At 42.8% G+C, this 18,601-nt stretch overlaps 1 long non-coding RNA gene across 3 annotated transcripts; it reads left to right on the plus strand.

The window, feature by feature from the left end:
* The first annotated feature begins 6,459 nt into the window (after window positions 1–6,459).
* LOC143355685 (uncharacterized) lies at window positions 6,460–18,076 on the plus strand. 3 transcript variants are annotated; one of them, XR_013082541.1, is made up of 4 exons: window positions 6,460–6,777; window positions 14,569–14,877; window positions 16,743–16,958; window positions 17,220–18,076. It is a non-coding gene; the product is annotated as an uncharacterized LOC143355685 (long non-coding RNA). The 3 variants fall into 3 exon arrangements; XR_013082539.1 differs by lacking the exon at window positions 6,460–6,777 and adding an exon at window positions 13,060–13,450; XR_013082540.1 differs by lacking the exon at window positions 14,569–14,877.
* Window positions 18,077–18,601: the final 525 nt, after the last annotated feature.

Consider the following 18,601-nt stretch of genomic DNA (forward strand, 5'->3'; position numbering starts at 1 on the left):
CATGTTCCAATATGTTTTTTCAGTCGCTACAAGGTGGAATGAAACAGAATATGTTTTCCTGATAAAAAATAACGATGGTCTCGAAAAATCTATGAAAAAATAACTGAAAGAGAAATTAATATTATAAAATGTAAGACATATTTAAACTGGCAAATTTAAAAATATTTAGACACACTCGACATAGGAGTTTAAAAGGTTCAAAGGGTTATTGAAAGAGATTTAGATCAGTATACTACAGCCTTGCTTTGTGCTGTCTTTGCCAAGCTTGAATCTGATTAAATAGAGCCACTGGAATTAACGAGGATTATTTAAAAATATACTTAACCCACCTGTAGATCTTCAGATTAGATCCTCTTCGCTCTTTCTTCCGTTGCTGCTTACCACTACCCTCTTCATGCTGTTTGGCACTTATCGCTCGCCACTTTCTACAGAGATCTACTGACTCCTCGTTCAGCACCTCCCAGCTACTATTCATCGCACAGTACTTTCTCCAGATCAACCTAATGAACCGCTGGGTCTGACCTATGGCTGCACACCTCCACTTTTTCCCCTGCACCTCGATATCTTCTGCACATGCACCGGCGAGAAACAAATTGCGATCGAGGTTCGTCGCTTTGCGTGTTGTGCGAGTGATCAACAATTTGCAAGTCTATCAACGTAACATATACACTGCGGATCTTTGTGCAAAATAAAAATTGCCTGTATGAATTTTATTCTTGCTTTGACAACTTTAATCAGCTGAATTTAACATGTTAATATTTTTAAATTCTTTTAATCTATCCACCGCTTTAAATTACACTTACTTATTTTTATTATAAATGCATATAGTCCGCAGTCTAGTCATTTGTTCCATTAACACGTTGACTGCCGTTGGCACGTTGATACGCGGGTGACAGAATTATTTGTACAGGTTTTATAATGAACTTTTACGTTGATATATTCATTGTACCAAACTTGATTAGGATCTGTAACATGCAAGAAAGTTGGAGGACTACTCAGTATCATACATTTAATTTTTTCAATTTTTATTTCATTAAATAACTTACTTCGATTTTATGGAATTTTTGGGGTTTCTAGTTTGGCGATCAAAGTGTTAAATAGAATCTTATAAATCTATTTTAAATATTAAACTTAGGAGAAATTAAGAGATGATTTTTAAGCAATTGTAAGTTATAATTAGACTGCGGATCATTATGCATTAATGGCTTCTGAAAATTTTCAAAAAATGCTATAATACAAAATTCCACAGAATTTAGTACGATTTTTATTTACTTCAGATCTACGAAGGCTACTACCGCTGAAAATTAGATTTTATTCGTTTCCACATTCTTAAAATTTTCCTACAAAAATTGAAAATTCCATAAACATCCGCAGTCTAGTTATAATATATAAATAATAATGATTAGTATTACATTATGCACATTACTATGTGCATGTATACATAATTTTATTAGCATTTCGTTTTTTTTTTGCTTCCACTAATACTCATCCATGCACAAAATTACAGATATATGTTAAATAAATAGATTTCGAATATTCCTGGAAAACTGGCTCCTTTTATCATGTTCGCAGGAGAATCCTCCCTAAGTCGACCCAATTTTAGCCCGCCCATCGAGTCGCAGTGCTCGCTGCGCAAAAATGTCCAAGAAAGACGCACAATTTGCATCTCCTTGCTCCGCAAGCGTGCATCATCATCGTCATCGACTGCAGTTGCGGCCGTTCCGTGCAGAGGAACGGTACGGAATTCCTCGGAGCGTGCAGCGCGTCCCGTTGTCAACGCGTTAAGCGCTCGGATAAGATTGATACCGGCCCGTTAGATCCGCGGATCACGAGACAACGTGTAACAGTGCGTACGCGAAAGAAGCGAATGAACGAACGCGATACACGATCACTATCATCCGGGGCCCTAAGTGGACAGGCGGTAGAGCCTGGCCGAGCTGGCGCGCGGTGGTATCGTTAAAATATTTCCCCGCCGCGCAAGGTGTGGCCAATAATAAGCGTTCGCGTGCACGCACGCACGCACGCACGTATCTCTACGATAATAGAGAAATTGGATAATTTTAAGCATGAATGGAACTGGAGATCACCGGGCGACACACGTACGGTTCCAGTTCAACAAACAGAACACGGGTAATTGCCGGGAACAGCCGCACGACGCGATCCCTCCTCGAGCCACCAGGGGTCGAGCACTTTCTTTCTTTCCATCGTTCGATTACACCACTCCGCCGCGATTGCAGAACTGTCAGTCAAGTATGATCGCGGGAACACGACCGCGTGCGTGCCACCCTGCGAGAAGCGGCGGACTTATCCGCGAGACGAACCCGAAGATGCATACTCTCTGATGCATATACAGTCGGTCGCATAATTCATGGCACACCATTTAAGACGGAATAACCTTTCTGGAATTTAGAAGGATTGATTTGCCAGAGGACGCGTAACGAAAATTTTGGAAAAATTGCGTTCATTACGAACAAAACTGGTAAATATTTTGCGTTGTTCCAAACATTTGTATCACGCGTCAGCTAGTGAAGCTTGGCAGACAGATTAGAGTCGATGGATCCATCTATAAGTTATTCTGATATAAAACGCGTGCCATCGTTTATGTGACCGACTGTATACCGTCTCGAGAAGCTTCTGCGAGCCAGATCGTCGGTATTCTTACAATTAGTGTCCCGTAACGGAGACCGCGGATAATTTCATACATTTCATACATTATCGAGCTGTGTGTGTGTGCTACCAGTCGCCTGAAAGCGTCTGCCTGCCACAGGAACGTGTGAAAGTCGAGCGACCGTTTCGCGGATCTGTCGAGACCAATTAACCCTCTGCGGATCAAAAGTTATGGAAATGTTACAGATATTTTCCCCGAAGAACTACAGCCAGTTGAAAAGCCCTTCGCCACGGCCCTTCAAACGGGGTAACTTTTTTAAAAGCGGATTAAACTACTGGATTGTTTTTGAGAAATGATTATTGTGCAGGGGTCACGTGGATTTCTTGTTTTCAAATTCATCTGATGGTTTTACTGTGTTTTACGCGCAGATTTTCGTCGTAAATGCACAAAATTTGATATAAAATCCGTGGTCTGGTAATGACGTATTTCCAGCAGCAATTTCCGAAATTCGCTACTGGCTTCATACTGTGTGTTATTGATGTGTGCGTATACCGCAGGCAAATAGTACAGTATTCAGCGGTTATTTAGATATTTATAGTCGCGGGCTGTACAACAGTCTACGCAGGACTCGGGCTTTCACCGGTACAATATTATTCATAATTAGTCGAATGTCAGAGATTTTGGAATTTATTTTATCTACAAGAGATACATACAGCAATTCTATGTTATCGTTAGTGTATATAATCTTTTATTCCAATGAATAACACTTTATTGGATGGGTTCTAGATTGCACTGTACGTATCCTAAACTTCTGCTGTTGGATTTTGCTTTTTTTTTTGTATGTAATTAGACGAAATTAGATAATAAGGTAGAAAATATCACACATAAAATATTAGAAAATATTAATAAAATTGGTTGTTTAGAGACTAAAAATTCAGAATAGGTTGTGACTTTAATAATATAATAAATGTTTTAAGTTGGAAGGTTATAAAATAGTTTTTTTGGAAGTACCATTATATTATAATTAAGTCTATAAAATGGACTCCATTTCCATGTCAATTATTTCTCGAGTGTAATATTCTCCTTTTTTTAAACGTTCAAAGTCGTTCGAGTAATTATGAGCGGTATCGTAGCCCTAATTCGGAAATCGAGTAGGACACAAACCACTAACAGGGGTGGACAAGCAGGATAAATTGCACCGTTGCCAAAATCGGTTCCTGTGGTTAAGGTACAGACGTTAGCTTGACACACTGGCCGCAAGGATGCTTTCTCTTGGTCGTTGTTAAACTAGTGGACCATCTGGACCCATTGACGCCCTTGCTTGTTATTTAATGACGTCAATATACATTAGAAGCCTGTATTTTCTACCGAGTGTTAAGAAAAAACTATTAAAATGATCTTTTGCAGAAAATCCACATTAACTTGAAAGTCCCATTAAGAAAAAGCAACGTTTGGCTAACCACATATGGGTTAAAAATCGTTGACCTTGAAATGACCTTGCGCAAAAAATTCACAAACTGAGGAAAACTAACAAAATGTTTCTCCATCCCTTGATATAAGTCCCATCACGAAAAAACACTTGGCTGTGTACTAAGTATGTAGATACGTTGACCTTGAAATAACCCTGTGTGAACAATTCATGTCATCAAGGTAACTAACAAATTGTTCCTTCGTCCCCTCAAACAAGTGCCGTTAAAAAGAAATACTTCTTTGCTCATACAAGGGTTAAATACGTAGATCTATAGACCATGAAGGGATCGAAGAAATTTACCCTCAGTCCTCTCTCACCAAGAAAAACCAAATTCCCCTCCATTGTCAAGCCCTCAAAATCATCCGTTCCGCATCACCACCCTCTAATTCCGAGCTCCAGTCTCTATTATTCTGCGAGGCTAAAACAGCTCCGTACCCCCATAGCGTCTCGTCGACGGTTCTTGACGTCCCGGCTGTCAGCGACTCGCCGTAAAACCGGCAGCATACAGTGGATTCGTCGAATTAGTAACTCCGCCAGGTACGTGTAACGATCTCGAATCTTGCCAGTCCGTGTCTCGTACATCCTTCGGAGGTACTAGTTTAGGTGTGTCCCCATCTCTCTCTCTCTCTCTCTCTCTCTCTCTCTCTCTCTCTCTCTCTCTCTCTCTCTCTCTCTCTCTCTCTCTCTCTCTCTGTATGTGTACGTGTGTACGCTCCGTACACGGCGAAGTCCTGCTAACGATTAGATTGAATTAGGTTCGAAGTGAGATCCATTACTGAACGTGGGGGGAGGGGGGTGCTGGGTCTGCCACGGTATCCGGGCTCTTTATGTAAAGGGAAGATCGACGATACGCGGTATTTGGAAGGCGGACGACTCACTTATCTTTCCCTCTCTCTCTCCGATTGGCGCGGATTTACGGGTCGGATCGTAAAAGACGACCACCGTGTTCGGTTCGTTCTCGGTGCTTTACAACGTTAACCCGCGAAGAGGCTGACGAGCGTTATCGCCGGCGTGTAACGTCGCGAGACGGCCATTGTGCTACAACGTGCGGCCTCGTCGCGTCGCGTCGTTCGCCGATCTTATCGCGGCCCGATCCCGCGGCGTTACAAGTGTAACACGTTTCGGTCATTCGAGGCTTTATCGGCGCCGCGGGTTCATTTGCGGTCCCGTGTCGGCTGCCTTTGACTCCTGGGAAAGTCACGGAGCAGCGGGGAATCGGGCCAAGTTGAACCGCGTAGCTCGGGTTTTATCGAACCGCGAAGCCTCGGGTTCCGTTTCCGGGGGTACGTTCGCGCCAGCGATGCCGCGAAAAGTCCCATAACACTACCATAGTAGTGCATAACAGTCCCATAACGAACTTTTCGTTCGGGCGGCGTCAGTCCACGGCGACAGACACTAGGCGTTTCGTTTTAATAATTAGTAGGCTTTTCAATAATTGTGCCACACCAAGTGGGAGCTTACAAGTCTTCTTTTACACAATAATTCCAAACGAAATTATTATATTACGCTATTGAGGGTGAGTCGCTGGTTCATGAGAGAAGTTTCTGATGCTGTTGAAGGATCTACTAAAAAAATCCTCAACCATGGACCATAGACTTTCAAAAGCTATGAAATAATCGCCGGTAAATAATGCGTTATGGGACGCGTCGGTCGACTGGCAGAGGTGACTTCTGTCTAGACACATACTCGCAGTTACTTGCGGCGTGAACGGAAAGTCCATAAATACAAGCACCGCGCTTAAGAGGGCCGGCAGGCATTTGGCCTTGACTGTCACGCTATGTTATCCTTTTTCTAGACATTTTACGTCTTAAATAAGTAAGTAATCGATTAAAAATGCATACCACCATGTTTGTACACGTCTTTGCTACGTTTGTATGGAGCCTTTTTTTCGATACGAACACTAAATCTGTCGAAATTAAGAGAATCTTTCAGCGGCAGCCATCTTGTGAGGTCATACTTGCTTCAGAACTCGAATTTTCTGCCGAGTATTACAAATTACTCCACGATGAGGTAGAAATTCGCAATTTGGGCTCTATACAGACGTAGATTGGACTTTTAGGAAACACAATTGACCACTTCTAAACTGCTCATTGCAATATTGAAGCGGCAGTTTGTCTAGATTTTGACCCTTGCATACGTATATGGATTTCAAACCATGCCGGCCCCCTTAACGTGTTAAAGGCAGGCAGCGTCGTTCCAGGAATTGTCCCGCCAGCTCACCTACAGCGCGGCTGCCTAGTGACGTCACGATCCGTACTGTAAACAGAGTTGACAGAAAAAGTCCTTGCGCTTCCCCCTCTACCACCTAGCGTGTACGCTATCTCCTCCAGCTTCGTGACGTCAATCGGGTTCTGACGGTATAGTCTTCCTTTTTCGCGTGTAGGAAAAGCTAGAGTAATTTGTAGATTCGATACGCGGAGACGCTGAATACGAATGGCAATCGAAATGAAAGTCTGGTACGTTGTAGCAGCGTATTATTTGGTAAAAAGGAGTGACAGTTACACGATACGCTTCTGATCGTATTCCGGCGAGGATCTTAGCGATTCAGAGGGTTTGACCTGTCCCGGCAGCGGCTGCAGCGTGTTACAGTGGTAACGGTGCAATTGGAAAGCGGGGCCGACATGATTGCGTCTCGACTGCAAAAACTTGAGCGAGCACAGGGAACCGAGCACGTGTAGCCGCTCTAACAATATAGCAGGTATGATGGGATGTTAGTTTAGCAGGGAAATTGCCTCCGCTGTTTCATTTATCCTCCTTGATTTTTCCGATTCGAAAGTGCCGTCGCGGTTCGTCTTGATATTCTCGTCATGTGTTTTCTCTCTCTCTCTCTCTCTCTCTCTCTCTCGTCTGGTTTTCTAATACAAGTCGATATCGCGCCAGCTCTCGAGACGATTTTTACAAACTCGTCCAGAGGAACTATTTGTTCGCATCTCGTCGCGGTTCTATCGCATTTTACTTTCAAATTAATCGTTTCCTTGGCGCGTACCTTTAAAATGGCTCCACCGTGGCAAATTCGGTCGAACGAAATCTATTTTGAAAGGTCGGTGGGAGGGGGAGGGGGACGAAGCTAACCGCCTCGGACAATCTATCTCCGCCAAGACCGGTGATTTACATACAACAAGGCACCGCAATGATTGCCTTCGGAATACATTAGCCGGCATGCTCTGGATACAAGGTAACCTGCGAACAAAGTACATCCCGGAATCGACGGGGCTCGCTGTCCGAGCGATATCAACGGAGCATTGCGGGAATTAGGTGATCAGAAGTATTTACATAAGAATCGCATTTCTCCGCGTCACTCGTCCAATCAATTTTCCCCTCTGCGAACACGAGCTGCCGAACGCCAAGAACACTTCCTTCAAAACGAAACGCAAGATCTTTCTCGTTCAATCCATTTTCAACTTCACTAACTGTTTCAGAACTGTTTCTGCAATTCCTGAAATTGTCCTGCAATTGGTCCAGCTAATAATTGTGTACTGTTTTATCGCAGTCTCGTAATCTACCGCTGGTACTGTACGTTTGGCACTGTAAAGGTGTAAAAGACGAAGTCGCTGCAAGCTTCGCCAGCGGTGAACTTTATTCGGTACAGTGAATTCTCGATATATGTCAGCAACGCGGGTCTTGCGTCGTATATCGTCCAGGTGACATACCCGAGCCGTGTTATGTTTACATTCCTCGGCGTCCGAGGCCTCTCGAGCTTCGTAGTGGGGATAATTCCGCGACGTTTATCATCCAGGCCTCGGCTACATATATAGAGAAATCACTGTATTCGTCACGGAGAGTCGTGACGCTAGTAGTGACTATTTTGCATTACTTTATAAAAATAACGTGCTACCTACATTTTTAGCAATATTTTTATAATAATATGCACCCAAAGAAATAAATTTGCTAAATAGTTTCAGGTGTGTGCATCCTTAGAATCTTAATAAGTGTAAATTAAAAATATTAGAACCCGTGATTTTGATCTAAACCTAGTGTTAAATTGCTGCTTGCACTTCAGTCACTTCTGTAGGACAAGATGCATATATTTCTTAGAAAAAAAAGAAAGAAAAATAAAACGAGAAATAAATAATGAAAAATACATTGTATACATACTTTAAGAAAAGTCGTGAAGATAAATAGCGATGTGATCATGTTGTATGTACGAAACAGTACGCAGAAGTTTGAAAAGGTCAATCTCACCGACCGTGGTAGGTTTAGTGTTATCCCATTTGCATCATTTGCGTCATATATACGCTCAATTTTCCTGGTCACTATCACCGGAGCCGTACGCATACGCTCAATTTTCCTGGTCACTATCATTATTCGTTAGCTAAAAAATAGAAATGGAGGGTGTTGGAGATGAAAGTAGTAATTCTGATTTTTTCTTATAATGCTGAAATATGAAGTCCTGAAGTTCTGTGAAGTGCTGGAAAAAGTTTCGTGATAAAGGCCTTCTTTTCATATTTATATGATGCAAATGGGTTAACCACCCGCACCGCGACGTGCGTAACGAATAACGCGGCCTCGCCGTCAAATTACGATCTATCCGAGGATCTACGAACGCTCGGGGCGATAGCAAGGGATCGACGAGTGAATGAGTGGCAAGCAGATTCTAGGTTCGGCGTCGGCTTCGCCCTGGAGCAGGTACCGATAAGTATTACGAGGCGATGCACAGAAACGCAACTCGTAGAGCCCGGCGACTATGGAAGCACGAACCTTTCGCTGGTAAAAGGGACAGAGATATAGGCCGGGGGTCTCTCGCTATGTGGGTGGAAAAATCCGGAATCCATGCAATTACAGCGTGTTTGCTCGGGGAAGATCGTACGGGTTATCGGCCACGTGTGTGGCAATAGCCGAGGGCTGTTTCCTCGTGTCCTACGCTATATTTCTTTTGTGTCAGCGGTCTATGGAAACGAGCGGATCACAATGGGTACTTGAAAGTAATCCTAATAGGGCCGGGATAGGCCCGACGGGCTCGTAACTTAATCGGCGACTAACGAGGGAACTTTCTTGCCCCAAAATTCTGATTGATTTCGTCAATTTTTCATCTTTTGCTTGTTCAAGGACGGTCTACCCCTTGAATAATAGAAAACAGTGTTGCAATATAGCATCACTAGTGACCGAATAAAAGAACTTACAGCACCTATCATTTTAATTCGCCAAATCAACCAAATTAACCAAATTTTGCATGCCTCAATGCATGTGCTATAATCAAAATATTAAGTTTCAATATAAAAAATAAAACATATATAGTGCATACATGCATACATGAGAAATTATTTAGAAAATTTATTTCTTTGGGTATATATTATTTTGACAAAATTATTTTTGTAAAGTAATGCAAAGTAGTCACTTTTAGTGCTCCGTAAACCTAGTGTTAAATAATGAGCCTATGATAAATGACAAATATAGAAGCCAGCGTAATATAGCATAATGTTATTAAATAGATGCAAGTAAACGTTATTTGTTAGCGACAAATATAAGTCTGACGAACGTGCCAGTCGAAAGTCGAATCGTGTAAATACTGCACGATAAGCGGAGTTGTTAGTGTGTCAAGAGTCCGATCGTCGCCAATAAAAATATTTGTCGAACACGCGCTTTATCTGTTGACAGTAAACTTTACGATAGATCGCGGTTTATTTCCATCGGCGTGATCCCGGGGAGGTCGGACAGGTGATCTTTGCTCGAGTCATTTAATCTGATCCGTGCTCTATGCTCTTAGGAGCGACGTTTCCGAATCCGACGGAATTCACTGCGACTGTTTTCCAGTATTACGGCCGCGCGATAAGCGGATCCTTTTAAGATTGTTTCTTGGTTCGCGGCGCGGAAATCTCTCGACAAAACCACCGACCGACCATTTTTTTGCGTTGCTTTCTTCAGGATGAAGCCGGCAACGACGAAGTCTGCTCCGGTATTAGCGCAGTTGTTTCTCTCTATGTTCGAGATCATGGTTGAAATAGTCTCCTTTTCGGTCTGACGACACTTGCAAATTATTAGAAATTATTCTTATTATCAGTGCAGGAAATATATTTGTTCTTTATCCTCGGGACTGGGCAGAGTTGCCGGGTGAAGACTTGTCTCCCCACTCTAACTTCCCCTTCTACTACTCCCGGTCACGTGACGCGTTTCGTCTCTGACGCGCATGCGTCACAATGCCACGTGACTAAAAACCTTTTCCCCTCAATTCCCCTGATCTGGGGACTCTGGGACTGGAGTCCAGTTTGAGCTAGAATTACAAGCGTTCCATCTAAATTTTAATTTGTCAGGAAAAAGTTTAAATTACTAGCGATTTAAGAGGATCAAGATTGATCTCAAAAATATTGAAAACCATGTATATAAGGATTTCACTAGATCCAGCTGTAGCTGTCATGAAGTCGTCAAGGTCGCCCGCGTTGAGATCATTTATTTTTCTGTTGAGCTTGTTATCTTCCCCGAATTTTTGTGATCTGAAATAAAGTGCCAATTGTGTAATAATCTATGTTAACAATACCAACCCCAGTAGTTTTAACTTAAATAAACTGAAACAGAGACAGTCGAGACAACGAGAGGGCAGCAATCTGCTGTCTGCCAATTACAGGACGAATTAACGTTGTTCACGTTAAAAATACTTGAGTTCGGTGGACACAAACCCCGAAGAGGAGCGCTGCTAGCGGATCATTGGGACAATGTCCCACTGTTCGATGCTGTCCAGCTTCGAGCGTAATAAATGGACCTCTCTCTTGAAAGCAAAAGGACGTGTTAGGAATTCCGAAAAATCTTTTCACTGTTTCTGTTTTCTGGAGCTTTGTAACAGACCTCTGCGGAATCAATATTTCATGGGTCCCCTACCATCGTTTCTCTTGAAAAATACAACTCTCTGGAAGATGTATGATCCTCGAGCACGAGCACCACCCTGTTTCTGCTTTCACCGGAAAAGAAACGTTACACTCCGAGACGCGAAATTTGGATTCCTGTATATTACGTATAGCAACGCTACCGAAAATGCGTAGAAATCCGTTGGTTTAAATCTCAAGCGATAGTTCGTTGTGTCCGAATCACTCACAAACAATCGCGATATCATTAATCAGCCGGAGATTCGTCTCGAAGATAATCACTTTTCGATGACTATCGTTCAGCAAAGTCAGAATTCGTCTTCTGAAGCACAATTTCCTGGTTGAGTCACCAGTATTTTCACGGTTCGTCATGTCGTCGAGATAAAACATGAGACGTGCTAGACACGCTATTCTTTAATTACGTCGCACGGTGTTACGAATTGCTAATCTGGATGACTAATAGTCATAAAGGTGACCGTAAAAAAATCCAATTTTTGTAGCAAGTCACTGAAAAACTATTGAAGTTCTATTTAAGTTTATGAAAGGTTAAAACTAAAAACATTACATTACTTTATAAAAATAATATGAACGTATCTATCAAAATTTGTAGCAATTTTTTAAATAATACATACCCGAAGAAATCAATTTCTTAAATAATTCCTCATGGACGCATCTTTACAATCTCAATATTCGTAAATTAAAAATATTAGAACCTAGTGTTAAATGAATATATCACCCGATATTTTCATTTGATTATAATTATTGCTTAAGTGTCCCCGTTCTCCCCTGAATTCGCGAGGTGGGCGCGACGTGTTTTCCATTTCCGGTTGCGGAATCACGGCGCGAGCCGCGAGGCGATGGCGGGATTGGTATTGTGTCGTCCTCGAGGACTCACGAGGTGATATTAACGATAAAGCGGTCCGTGAAATTTACGAGTCACGAAAAGTATAAAACACTGCGTCGCTATAAAACTAGGAAGCGTTATTGCCGATAAAACACGCATGACGGGCGCGGGTGTGTGCGCGCGCGCGCGCGTCATCGGGAATCGTGTAATGGAAGCGATTTTCTCGTCTAAACGGATACAAATAGCAGAACGATAATGCAGTGACACGCTCGTGTATCGGCCGCTCGATACCTTCATGATTTAATGGACGTCGGGGCCGGTGGTGGCACGGGTAACGGGTGTTTTACGGTAATATTATACGGAGTTTGCCCCGCCGTGCACGCCATTGTGCGCGCGGAATCGGTGGAAATAGGCTTTCTTACCTGGGGGACCGTCGTTTTTCCTCGTAAAACAACCGGCCTCGTGACAGCGAATATCGACGGGCCCCGGGAACGTGTTAACTGACCCGTGGACAACCGTGCACACTGAAAATCTCCGATTGATTTCTGGTCACGATTTTCTAGCACAAACCGCCGCCGCGCCGCGCGCAGATTACCTCGGCGATCCAGAAATGTTGCCGTCCGCGTTGCGAATTTTTCTCGAGAACGCCAGAGACTCGATCAAATATTTTTCCTCGGGACTTTATTACGTGTTGCTGAACAAGTGCAGAGACACTGGCGTTGCGAACTGGTGGCGCATCACCGGACGTCGTTACTTAAAGAGACCTCTCGTAAACGTTGTCCGGAAATCGTGCACCGTTTAATTCACCACGGAATATGAAATTCTGCGGTTTATGCGCGTATCAAGTGCGAGAGAAGTGTACGAGATTTTCTAAAATGTATTAATACAGTGGTGACGATTCGAAATGTGGTTTTCATGCGACGATGCGAACATTTGTGCCGGTGATTGGGAAAATGGTGTAACTCGAAATTTAAGACAATCTGATCTATCAGGTATTAGAAAATCATGTTCTTAGGAAAATGATTAGAAATTATGTTTGAGAACAGAAACGTGGCGAAATATTGCGAGATATTTTTGAGGAAGGTTATGTGGTACTGAGAGAAGATTCATTGGCAAATATAATATAATATAGATAAAATGGAGATAGTAATAAAACAAATAGAATTGGAATATATATTAATAAAAGATGTATCAATTTGCCCCGCGGTGGAGCAATAATTTGTAACTTAAAGAGTTGTGCTTGCAAAATTATGCTTGCAATATGTAAAGAGGGAGGTTCAAGGAATATTTTGGCATACTTTTAATTCAAACAAAACTTGCAGAAATGAAAAACCGAATTCTCCCTTATCTGATATAGTGGTCTCCTGAAAGAATGGATTCGTGAGATCAATTAACGAGTACTGTTACCATCTTTTCCACCTGTTAAAATGATTAAGAGAAGAAGTACATTTTTGTCAAATCCCTGCTTCATATAATTGACGAAGACGATCTTTATTTTGAATAAAGATCGGCAGCCTAATCGTCGGTGCTGATGGTCAGCCTGCTCTGCAGAAAAGTTATCGCAAGAAAGAAGACGGGAGGAGCAACGTCGAGGAAAAAAAGAGGTTATTAAAGTTTCCGGGAACGCGGGGAAGCGGGTAGCCTGTAATCCGAGTTTCGGGGATCGCCGAAAGACTGAAACGGCACACGCGCGCGTACCCCGACGGAATTTCCATAATTAGTGGGTGGCAAAGGTACAACTATTAGCGCGCAGGAGTTGGCGAGTTGCTAACTGATTTGCATCTAAACGCGGGCTCGTCGTATCAACAGGGCCCCGTCCCACTTTCCTTATTACTTCATCATCCTGCATTCTTTCGTACCGGAAATGCATCCCGCTCGAACACGTTTCGACGATCTTTCACTCGCTGAGAATAATCGTCATTCCTCGATTAAAAAACCGGAAAAGTTCAACTTTAATAAGCATATGCTGCGGGTCAGGTGCCCTTATAGCGAAACTATGCACAGTAGATCTAAAAAGTGTTTGGACGCTGAATTTCCTGACTACAGTGAATTCTCGATATATGTCAACAACACGGGTCTTGCCAGCGTCATGTATCGTCCAGGAGACATACCCGAGCCGTGTTATGCTTACACTCCTCGGCGTCCGAGGCCTCTCGAGTAGTGGGAATCACTGATATATAGAGAAATCGAAAAATTGTCGATACTTGAACTGCAATAATTTCGTCCGAAAAAATAGTACAATCATAAGTCTGCACTCATCTTAAAGCTGGAAGCCTCTACTTGCACAGACAATTATTCATTTTCAAAAACTGAGGACACGTTTTTGGTTGAAAATGCTACAAAATTGAGTCGTCTGTAATGGCGTCAAAAATTGTTTCTCTCAATGAATGTATTGCAAATTTGAAGATTGAATCTTCGCCTTTACTGCGGAAAACTTGATCTATGATTTTGTTTGGCTGTTTCATAGAACAAAAATGAAGATCAAGGTCATGTGTGAAATCTTTCGGGGTATTTTATATTATTGCAAAATGGCTAGTACACCTTGAAAACTCGATAAATCAACAAAAAAAAATCGTATCTCAAGTTTTAAGGGCCTGTTGTAAGGAGAAAGTTTCAATCTTCTAATCGATTTCAGTTCCAAACAAATTTTCTCCTTCAGACGTTTTATTTGGTTTTATTTGGACATAAACCGAATTGACCGATGAACTATGAAAATGGGGGCTTCAAGCTTTGAAAACTCGAAGTACTAATAAATTGTAATGGCAAACATCGACAATTTTTTACAAAAATCGTAGCGTTCGAATACTCGAATACGAGTAATTGTATGTGAATTTTATAAATTTTGTGTTAGGCGTGCGGCGACCAACTGCGACCGCAGCAGCTGTTAATTTTGTATAAGTACATGGCAGACAATTATTGACTCAGCCACCCGTGGAATAATTACACATCGCCGCAACGTTGAGGTTTCAATCGTTGCCGGGAGCTTCATTTGACGGCTGACTGGTCGTGCCGTGTTTATGGAATATGATTTACGCGCGGGAGCGGCCGAGAAAATTATGGCATCTTGGGTTTCCATAATGCCGAGATTTGCTGCTCGCGGGAGCCGCCTAATCCAGTTCCGTGCAAGAAGATCCTCTTATCTTGAGGACACGTTCGCCCGGTAAGTAAGACGATTATCTTCGGAACCTCGCGTGAAAAGGAGCTGCGTTGCCAGCGAAACCCGTTGCCATGCTGACAGCCGTATCGCGTAGCCCCCTTTTTTCCCGTGGAAAATTTCGGTTTTAATTATTCCGTTCTCTAATCAGGCTTCGCCGCTTTATCGGCACGATTCGCTTGGCTCGCTCGAACCAGGTCGACGAAACTATTAGGTTCGTGGAGAAATAGTTGCGGTTTCCATCGGTTTAAACTTCACCAATTTTTATGAAATAACGTACAGTGGACCGTTACGCGATGACCCTGAAAAGATGGCCGAAAGATAAAAATTTTTCTCTCAAAATGAACATTTTTTGTCTTCTCCTATGTCCCTAAGTACGCTAAATGTAATACAATCTTAATAATCCCCTATATTCCTAAACTTTCATATACAGCATTATCGTGTAACAAATTTCGTACTTGAAAAACAAGCTATTTTCGTGCTCGAAAAAAGTATTCCGAAACCTCGATCGAAGAAATGAAAGTGCATTTTCTCCTCGAATAATTTTAGGAGGTCGATAAAAGTGTGCCAACACCATTCAATTTTTCCAGCTTTGTGACAATTGTGTAAAATCCGCGGTGATCGTTTTTCCGTAAATGATAAGCAAATAAAGGAGGAGTTAATTATAAATGTTCGTCCTCAGGATGTCGAACGTTATAGCATCGCGTTGTTCCACGTGTGCGCGCAACGGCCGCGCGATTGCAGGTGCGTGGAAACCATAACATCGAAAATCATACCGCTAGGTAATTTCGAAAATTGCCCGGCCGATTGGGATTCCCGCGAGCTCGCTCGATTCCGATGGAAACAAAAGTTCACCGTGACTCTCGGGGCGGGACGTCTGCGTTCAAGGTGAACCGGCCTCCACCTGTTCCATTACGATTTCGACTCGGTAATCGGCGAGTCCGTGGGTTCGGCCGGGACCGGAACACGCGGCCGATTATGCATCGGTCGACCACGCGATTGTCCATAATAATTAATCGAGCTCGACGAAACCGCGGACCGACTTTCCGGCGCAGCCGACGAAACGAACCGTGAACACGATTCTTTATTTCGCGTGCGCTCCTTTCAACGAGACTCGAAATAAAGAAGCGAACGTGTCGCAATCGCGCGAGTATCGGGAGCATCGACTCGACTCGACGAGAGAGAGAGAGAGAAAGAGAGCGTAAAGTAACAATGTTTAAGATCGTCCGAGCATTGAGAAGAGAGAGCAGTTCCGCTTTAATGTATCGATAAAGTAAATATTTGATAGAAATAAATAAAAGTGTTTATTTGCGCCTGGCGCGCACGGGCCCGAACCGACCGGCAGCTGTGCACGCAAATTCTCGGTTTTAAGGAGCAATTTGAGAAAGTAGGAATTAAATAGTGGCCTATTACCTGCGTAATGATTTCGTGAAGTAGCGACGGACGTTGCGCGCGCGTCGAATTTCATTAAAATGATTATTTTATCGGAACCTATCTGCTCGGGCCCGTAGCGACGCGGCGGTCGATGCGTAAACCGTCTAACCGTAATCGCCCGTATATGAAATTCAATCTCGAATTTCATAAACGTTCTTGGCCGGGTCAGAGACCGCCGAACCAGTCACCGAACGAGATCGTTTTACCGGCTGAGAAATGATTTTCCCGCGGCGGCGAACCGGTGTCTATCGACCCGTGGATTTAATTGCACAGGAGCGGGCTATCTTACGGTTTATACCGGGAGGTTAGATCCTGATCCTTCTTAATCCCTCTTCAAACTGGTAACCTGAGATGTTTCAGTGTCTTACGGGGGGAGGCACCACGGACACCGGAGACTCCCTTTCAACTTTACGTTTGTTTACCTATATACCTTGCAGAATGTGCTATCGGTTACGGCTGAAGATCAACCGACCGAAAATGGAACTTCGAGAACCCCATGAACATGAGTCAACAACGGTCAATCGGGCTCGAAACTTCGTTCCTGCTAATGGGATTTTCCGTTTCGCAACAGTGGACGCGCGAAGACGACGAACATATTCAAGTTAGGCAAGCCGATTTTAACACTAGATTCACGGGACCCGTCAAAATCACAGGTTTTAGTATTATTAATTTACAATTATTAAGATTCTGAGGATGCATACATGAGAAATTATTTAGCAAATTTATCTCTTTCGGTATATATTATTTCCAGATATTGCTAATAAATGTGGATAGCACGATCTTGTTATTTTTATAAAGTAATGTAAAACAGTCACTTTAATGGTCCGTGAACCTAGTTCTAATGAAACACTAATTAATTGTAGGAGAGCACAACTTTTTTTACTGGCTTATTTTTTTTTTTTTTTCGTTTTTAGGCTTTAAGATGGTTAAAAATCGCAAGAATGGCGCTCGTTTCACATCGGTCGTGGCACTGAACCTTGAACAACCGATATTTTATCACGTTCCCGACGTGACTCATCATGGACTCGTGCGAGCAATTAGCACTGCTGGTACACGAGTACCTGATAATAATATTGCATCGACGTACACACTATACACTAATGTAAGAATATAACTGATCCCAATGGCATGCTACTTCGGTAACAGTTCGATAGGCTAGCACGATGCTCGATAATATTAGGTCGTTGTGTATGAAACGTCCGATTCATAAGAGTAACTTTGAACAAACATTTTCTCGAAATAAAACTTATTGATTAAGGTAAGCACTATTGTAATCGTCATATTCTGCCAAAAAATGGCGAATTTTTCGATCATACTATGGTAAATATTGAATATTTTGGTTATTCAGCTTCCTCGTCTATTAGATTATCATCTATATTTTCGAGCTTATACTATCACTGACTACTAGTGCGTTTATTTACTACCACATTTTGACCATCCATCACATAATGTTGTCGTCAATATTAACAATAAACAGAATACACGTTGGTCACATTGACCGATGATGAAATAAATGTCATTGGAAAGTAAAGTTGTACATACAGATAGAAACTGAAGGTAGCACTTGAAAAATTAGGTTTGTACCTCCAAATGGTACACACAATAAACCTGTAGATTATAATATTATTTCTTGATTAAAACACTTTATGAAATGTGCATTCTGAAATCGCTCATTTCATATGCAACGACTTAATAAATATGCCTCGCTATAGTACATTACAACAGACTTACTACTTAATTGGAGTGCAAATTAAAAAGAAAAGAAAATTCCCCAAGGTATCTAAGATTGAACGCCCCGGAATAAATAGTCTCGCAAAATGTAAAAATACTTATAATTGCGAAAGGTTTATAGTTCCATAAGAAATGTGCTGAAATACTCAAGCATGCGCCTCGACATTTCGTTACAATGTTCAACAGTACGATCGCTCCACTGCGAACGTTTCGCGGAAACGTTCCCGAAATTGTCGAGATCGACGAGTGACCGTGTCGGTACGAACCGCAGCCCGATCCCGAGAACAAGATCCCGGTGTCTCGGGCGTGCATCGGAATCGGCATTGGCGGCGGAGATTCCCGAAACTTGCCGGCAAAGGCTACAAATTACAGCGGCGACGCGACGCGACGGTGTGTAGGTATGTCGGGAGGGGTTGGAGACGCCGGGCGGTTCCGTTGAAACAACAACGTTTCCGTGACAATTAATCGTGGCGGTGGATAGCGGTGTAGCGGAGGGCGCAAGAAAAGCCCGGGGTCTGGCTGTGTTGTCCCTCCGGTGTCGGGGAGCATCTTGACACGAGCTGCC

The sequence above is a fragment of the Halictus rubicundus genome, chromosome 7 (assembly GCF_050948215.1).
Source record: "Halictus rubicundus isolate RS-2024b chromosome 7, iyHalRubi1_principal, whole genome shotgun sequence".
NCBI lineage: Eukaryota > Metazoa > Arthropoda > Insecta > Hymenoptera > Halictidae > Halictus > Halictus rubicundus.